Raw genomic sequence first — 8,379 nt, 5'->3', positions numbered from 1 at the left:
TCTCTATCTGCATATGGATCATCAAAAGATTTGCCTGATCGTAGAGAGATGGCTTTGAGGTGTTCTTTTGGGTTTTTCTCAGTGTTGCTTGGTAGAGCACCTTGAATTTGTCTAGACATGAGAGTTGCTAATTGGCTTACCTGAATTTTCAAATTCTTGATAGCTGAATGTTGACTTTCAACCTTCTCGCCAGTAGCCTTAATGAATTTGTACATCAGGTCTTCAAGGCTTTGTTGATGAGCTCTTTGAGGTTGTTGCTGATATTGTTGAAAATTTTGTTGCCCTCTATTTTGATTTTGAAAACCAGGTGGTCCCTGTACCTGCTGCTTTTGATTAAAAAATCTTTGAGGATTTTCAGCACCATTAGGATTACTCCATTGAAATCCTGGATGTTTTTGTGCCATGGGACTACCGAATGAGTAATTATTTCTATAAACAATCACATTTACCCGTTCCTCATTTTGTGTTGAAGCCTGACATTCATGATTTGGATGATTACCTTGACAAACGTCACAATTCTCAAGTTGGGATGATGTGTGAGCACCTACCTGAAAAGCCTCAACTTTTTGTGTTAAGGTCGCAATTTGTTGTGTCAATGAATTCAAAGCTTCAACTTGATTTACTCATGCTGTTTTCTTGATAATCATTCTGTCTGAGGGCCATTGAACAGCATTTTCCAAAATCTCATTAAGCAATTGCATTGCTTCTACAATAGTTTTTCCCATTATTGATCTTCCTGATGCTGCATCAATTACATTTCTAGCAGAGGGTTTAAGACCGTGATAGAAAATATATAAAATATCAGGGTCTTGGATACCATGATGTGGGCATTTTCTTAACATTGCTGCTAATCTTTCCCATGCCTGGTATATAGATTCAGAATCTGTCTGCATAAAACTATTGATTTCTTGCTTCATTTTAATTATTTTTGCAGGTGAAAAATGTTTATTAAGAAATATTTGGGTCATTTGGTCCCATGTTGTAATGGAACCTCTTGGTAGACTTTGCGACCATGTTTTTGCTTCACCTTTTAATGAAAAAGGAAAAAGCCGCAACCTAATAGCATTTGTTGTGACTCCATTATACCTGCAAGTTTCAACTAATTCAAGAAAATCAATTAAATGGGTGTGAGGATCTTCACTCGCATCACCAGTAAACTGACATGACTGTTGAATGGTTTGAATTAAGCCTGTGCGGATTTCAAAGTTGTTTGCTGCAATTGGTGGTCTCCTGACACTTGATTCTCCTTCAAAATGACCTAGCCTTGCATAATCTCTAAGTATTCTGTCACATCGTGGTGCCACATCATCAAACCGTTCTTCTACTTGATATGGTGGAAGATGGTTATTGAGTTCTTCGTTCTCCATTTCCTCTATTGTGAAAATTTGAGATTGTGAGTATTTTTTTCGCAACAACCGTAAGGATTTTTCAATTTCAGGGTCGTATTCAACTAGTTCTCTAGAAGAGGAAGGGGTCATACACTTTCTGAAATTTCTACAGAAAAGTTAAAATAATTAGACAATAAAAAAAATCTCAAATTAGTACTAAAACAATTAATCTGTAGTAGATTTTAGCCAATCCCCGGCAACGGCGCAAAAAATTTGACGAGTGTCTAACGTGTATATAAAATTCTAACTCGTACTCTGTCAAATAATAGTATAGAAAGATGTCGAACCCACAGAGATTGGTTTATCTATTCTACAGACGTTTCTTATTTTAATTACTATTTGAGAAAATTAGAAAGAGTTGAGTTGTAAATTAATTAACTAAAAAATGCATGAATGGAGCAATAGAATTTTTTTTGTTTTTTTTCACAAATATAATAAAAAAGGTGTTGGGATCTTGACTACACTTAATATTTCTATTATATAGTAGAACTATTATTCTTCAATTTCTATTTCTCAATAATGTATAAATGCCTCTCACGATTACAAATATATATATTATTACTTAATTTGAATAATTAATTTCACTCCTCTTGGTTATACAAATTAATCTTCAAACTAGTAATATTAAAGAACCAGAAATATATGATTGAACTAAAACACGCTCTCGTTAGTAAGTCCCTTTCGGTTACCTTACTTGTTATAACTGATTATTACACTATTAGCCTCTCTCGATTGCAAATAAGTGTAAAATTAATTATAACATAAAAGAGAGAGATGTTACTGAATAAATATTAACATTTATCAATAATACACTTAACTATATTATTTCTTTCGCCTCTCTCGATTACAGAATTAATAAATAGTTAATATGTAGTACAAGATAGATAGATGTTAATAAATTAAATAACGTCTAACTGTAAAAGTAGATAAAAGTTAAATAAATTCTAGCTCAAACATGTGAATTTTAGTAATAATATCTACTATTATATAGAAATATTAAGATTCGTCTTTCTCCCAACACAAGAAAAGTTACTCCATAATGGAGTTAGTATTGACAACAGAAATAATCTTGCGCATTAATAAGGAAATAGAAAGAAATATTAAACAGAATAATTTCCCCTATTTAATTAAAAATAGGAACTAGAGTAATTTCCAATACTACAATTTATTCGGAACTAGAAATGAAACCAGAGTAATGGCTAAAAAAAGAAAGGAAAAGAAGAAGATCTCAAAGAATATTTTATGCCTAGCTCTCTCGTTCCCATAATTAGCTCAAATGAGCTCTATTTATAGACTTCCCCAAAATGTGATACATCTTAATGTAGCAAGTTGCAAGTTACATTTTGCAATTAATTTAGTTTGAAAATGATTTTCGCAGTAGTCTTCAATCAAGCTGGCAACTTGCAAAAACTTGTTGTAAACTTGTGCTTCCGAAACTTCTTCTATCAATTTGGCAAGTAGCAGACCAAAGATTCATGTCTACTTCTTTTTCCTTTTTTTTAAACACCATAAACTTGTAAACTTTGCTCTTTTTATCAAGATTTCAAAAAGGTCAATCAATTTCCTTTTTCATTAGTTAATTATTTCCTGCAAAGAAAGTAAAAATATTACTACTAAAAGTTAATGATAATAACTAAATTTATACATGATATTTTCTTTTATCAGGGAGCTTCCCATTTCTACCATTATCGAGGTCGTCGTTATCCTGAGTTTGAATGTCGACGACCCACGAGGGAGGATACTCGATCCGTGGTCCCGAGCCTTCGAGGTGATTTTCTGAGATGCCTTAACAACGCGAAATTGGCCCCTCTGATTTCACCGTATACAAAGAGGTATGTCTACCATCTCTAACTACACTATGGTGGTTATTTATGTATGAAACATATATTAGGACTTATGGGATGGTGATTGGAAGTCATAAGTGCCTAACCTAGGTTGTGTTGGTGTTGTAAAGATTGTGAAATGGGTTAATTAAGGAGATTGATGGTTTGTGTGTGAATTGTTGGGCATCCATGTGCTAACGGAAATTGTTGATAGCCTAGAGATGACGGTAAGGTGAACCATTGGTATGGAAGGTGGTTGTTAGGTTAAGAAATTTCATTGAAGGTGGTTCTAGAAAGATATGCACATTAGATGTTTGATAAAAAGTCTAAATGACTTAAAGTATAGAAATATTACTAAGGTTGGTACAAATGTGTTACATTGTTGTTGATTGAAGTTGTTTAGTGTGGTGGACATCGTAGTATTATTAAGGAGAGCTCGAACAAGGTATGTTGGCTAAACTTTCTCTCTCGGAATTGAATTCCATAATGTTTTCCGTAAGTTCAAAGTATGGTTTGCTTATTAAAATGGTATGACTTTGAATCGTATTTTAAATGAAAACTAGTATACCAATTGGGTAAGAAAAACCCGATATGCTTAATACTCCTAATTGCTCCTATGTGTACCTAATGTCTTGATTGAGTATGTCTTGTTATTGATAATCTATAAAGATATTTGAAAATAAAAGAATGTGTGAAAGACTATGAAATGAGTTTTGACCCCTTTATATGATAAATGTCATTAATGTACTATGACCACCCATGGAAGATACAAGTAAATAATAGCATGAATGTGAAATGTAGCCGCATTGCCAAAATGAGGATTATGAGGCATTGTATGTTCCAATATGTTTCAATCATAGTAGTTATACTTCTAAAATAATAAATGTAAATGACTCCGTTGTTAAGTCCCCAAGAATCATGAACTTAGCTAATGTCTTGAAGATGTCGAGTGAGCGAATAATGAGATGAAAGTGAGATGTTCTATGCTAATTGATGATGAACCTCATGGAAAATGAATTTGGGCCATGTGCCTTTGAAATTGACTTATTTGTTCACAATGCACGTGTTAATGTAATGTTAATCATGTCACTTGAGTTTATATATGGTCTCGTGCATAATGAGGTGTTAGATGAACCCTATGAACGGTCTATGAAATACATAGGTGTATTGTATATGTTATCCTATGAACGGTCTATGAAACACACGCATAGGTGTATTGTATTTGTTATCCTATGAGCGGTCTATGAAACACATAGGTGTATCCTATATGTTATCCTATGAACGATCTATGAAACGCATAGGTGTATTATATATGTTATCCTACAAATGGTCTAAGAAATGCATAGGTATATTGTATATGTGATCCTATGAACGGTCTATGAAACGCATAGGTGAATTATATATGTGAACCCTATGGACAGCCTGTGAAACGCATTTCCGGTATGAACAATAGATGCCACTTCCATTGCCCTTGTTTGTTCATGTTGTTACACTATGTTATATTTTGTGTCTCACGCATAGTTTATATGGCACACTTGATCCCAAAAGATGTTTAGCATGAAGTAAGTATAATACAACTTGAAATGTGATTCTAGGGGACATTTCATAGTTTCTTGAGGTACTTCACTTGCCTCTTATTTAAGTTACTGTATTTCCATACGCGGACATTTGGATATTGTTGATTGTGACTTGTGATTTCTATGGTTTCTTTTCTTATATGGTTATTCTATTTTGAAAGAGGATTTTTAGCTACACATACTAGTGCTATTCGACGGCACTAACGTCCCTTTTGTCGGGGGCGCTGTATCTTTAAATAATAAAGGTGGTTCCACAACATGCGGCATCGATTAGTGATAGCGGTATTCCCTTCCCAGAAGACTCGGTGAGCCCCATTTCATCTCGGTGTCATGTCATGTACTGTATCTTTTATTCATATTTTTACCATGTTTTGAGGTATGGTCGGGGCCTTGTTGCCGGCACCCGTAGACAGGTTGTGGGTAGTGTTTGATATTGGAAATTGAACTAGAAATGTTGGTATTTGGCAAACATGTTTTTCATTAAATCTATAATAACTCGTACTATTTTGGAAATATGGAATGATGATATTAACGAGAATGAAATGGAAGAATATTTTCAGTATTTGATAAATGGAGTACATCTCCTCTTTATTGAAGGATGAATTTGGATAGAATAAAATCTAACAGGCTTGCTCAGTCGGGTTTACTCGGTTGAGCATCGGTCGTGCTCCTCGATTTTAGGGCGTGACAAACTTGGTATCAGAGCCTAAGGTTTTAAAGTGTCCTAGGATATTTCGGAGCCGTGTCTTGTAGGTTCCTTCTTATCGGTGTGTTGTCGACCGCATCTATAAATTGGAGGCTACTTGGACATTTAGGAATTTCTCACTTCTTTGATACTCCTGATCATGCGATAGAGCTCAAGATAGGAAGCTAATTTCCTCGTCATGTCTCCTTTTCCATATGAGTAACCCACGGGTTCGAGTCGGCGATGGAATGAAAGAACCAGTTGCTAAGGGAAGTGTACTTGTCCCTTTTAATGTTATCATGCCACCGAATCATGTGGTAAGATCCCTAAGAAACGAAAGAGGGTTATTTGTACCAATAAGCCAAAATGTTTGATTTGTAGGAAACGCAACTTGGGGACGTGTTGAATGACTCTTGAAATACGTTCAACTAAGGTATTGCCCTGTCAATCTAGAGTTACCACGTAAGTCACTCCTTGTTATATCATTATGAACATCGCGTGATTTTTCCTTGTTATATATGTGCACCCATATTGAAGAGTTCTCATAAACATGGTCTTAACCAAAATGCTGAATCATAAAACATTGCATGTACCTATTCCTTGAACGAGATGCATTATTCGTGAAGCCTGTTGATCACAATTCTCTTATTTACAACCTCTTGAGGAATTGAGTTCTCTAATGATTTCTTTGAATTATGTCATAATCCTAGGGTAATACTTCCCACTTGCTTTCCTAAACATCTCAACCAGGGACTACACCTGATGAGTTTCTTACAGAACCTTTTCAATCAAATGGATAACATCTACTCACTTGTGCCTAGGCAAGTACCATCGTAAATTTTGTGTATGTGGTATCAAATCTAATGTAAAGCAGCCTAGTGTTGAGATCCTTCTTGAGCCACTCTTTTCTCTCCGATGTATGTGGCACCTATGGTTTGAACAACCACCTTGTTTCTTTGTGCATATTATCATGAATCTTTTTTACTATCTAGTAACATGAGGGCATATTGATTTATAAGACAAGTTCGTCGTATCTCTAGTCCTCTCATATAGGATCAACTATTGGCAAGGGTTAGGTTGTTAGAATGATAATAGTCTCACAAGTGTTCAACTTATTTTTCATCCTCATGGGCTCGTGGCATAGATTCCTTGTGTCAGTTAATGTTACGGGTGTAATTAAACTTCATATTTTGAAACCCATATCTCATTCAAGGTGTTAGAGTATTATTATTTTTTTTATTTTATTAATTGATCTTCCCTACACTCTAGGGAACTACTGGTGTCACGTACTTGAATATTCCTCCGTAATGATTTCTATTGCCGATATGCTAGCTAACTCTATGCCTCATCTGTCAAGTCAATGATGTCATCACAATGATTAATCACGTCATCATAATCAGTAGTAAGTTTCATGTTCCTAGGATATAAGACCTCATTGAATACTCTACTCAGCACATTGATGGATTTTTGAATAATTCCAACCCAGTTTCGAGCCTCGTTGTTTCTATTTATGGTAAATCTATCGAGGGTGTGGGTTCAAGCATGGCAAAAAGGAAGTGTCATTCTATGATCAATCATATTGGGTAGGAACTCAACTCTATAGTCATATTCATTCTAGCCATCAAAGGATAATGGTTAAAGGTCACCAAGGGTTTAATTCGAGTGTCCGACATAGAGATTTAGAGTTACAGAAAGTGATCAAGTTGTACTCAAGATTTTCTCCATGAAGATACTATGTGAATTGTTATTAAAGGTAAAGTAGGTGCAGTGCACTTTAAAATTTATGGAAATCTTGAAAGAAATAGGCCAAACTATGAGTATGATGTTTTTCCTATTATTGCCTCCGTGTTACGGCGTTTCATGTGTCTAAGTCAAAGGAGGTAATTGGAAATTCTTTGTGTATCATTCTGGTGGAAATTATTGAAGGAGAAGTAAATTGATAGTCAGCTTATGAGAGGTATTTAATTGCCATCCTTGTTAGATAAGTCCGGAAGTTGGGATTGCCTCCAATAATGTGATATGGCAAAATATATAAGTCGAGAAGGTCACATCGAAGGTCAAAAGTGTTGTGGGAAGAAAATGTTCTCATTTAAATATATAACAAATGGTTGTGGATCGAAAGGTAATTTTTGCGTGTTATGATTCAAATATGTATAGTTCATGTAGAGATACCAGTTTTGTTAATGTATTGTAGGCAATATTGATAATTCTATTATTAGTTTGTGGTAATGCATTATTAAGTTATGAATGTGTTATTAGGATGGTTTTGGTGATTCTCTGGCAGGTGGATAAGCCCAATTACAAAGGAGACTCTACCAAAATTTTTGAAAAATTTGGGAGTTAGTTAAAATTTGGAGATTTAAGGTATGTGAGAAAAGAAATAAGTTATGTTAAGTGTTTAGGGCGGGCTTTATTTCTCATTCGAGGATGAATAATCCTAAGCGGGGGAGAATGTAAGGCCCCAAAAAATTTCGCTAAGTAATTTAAGATTTTGTGGTGCCAAGGTAGGCTAATTATTTTATTTTAAGTGAAAACGAGAATTATTAATATGATGGATATCAATTGGATATGGTAATAAGTGTATAAGTCCTATTATAAGTGATTTGGGGTCTAAGGAGAGGCCTAAATCTAAGTCAAGTTGGAAAATTACATGATGGACTAAAATTCCAAATGAGTACGCACAAGACCAAACTTTGAACGAGCGTATCTACATATCTATAAGGAGTTATGTGATGAACAACCTATAGAATTAAAGCCCTTTGAGTCTAGTTTCCAACACATCAAACCGTTCCTCCTTTGTATATGCATACATAAAGTTATGGCCATTTTACTAGACCTGTCATATGCGCGACCGCGCATATTTGAAAGTTTCTTCCTTGTGTGCGCGGCCCGAGCGTGGCCCGAGC

At 34.9% G+C, this 8,379-nt stretch overlaps 1 non-coding gene across 1 annotated transcript; it reads left to right on the top strand.

Moving 5' to 3' along the window:
- The first annotated feature begins 813 nt into the window (after window positions 1-813).
- On the top strand, window positions 814-920 carry LOC138869836 (small nucleolar RNA R71). The gene has a single exon (XR_011400087.1). It is a non-coding gene; the product is annotated as a small nucleolar RNA R71 (small nucleolar RNA).
- Window positions 921-8,379: the final 7,459 nt, after the last annotated feature.

The sequence above is a fragment of the Nicotiana sylvestris genome, chromosome 5 (assembly GCF_000393655.2).
Source record: "Nicotiana sylvestris chromosome 5, ASM39365v2, whole genome shotgun sequence".
Classification (NCBI taxonomy): Eukaryota; Viridiplantae; Streptophyta; class Magnoliopsida; order Solanales; family Solanaceae; genus Nicotiana; species Nicotiana sylvestris.
This window is presented reverse-complemented; position numbering and strand designations above follow the sequence as displayed.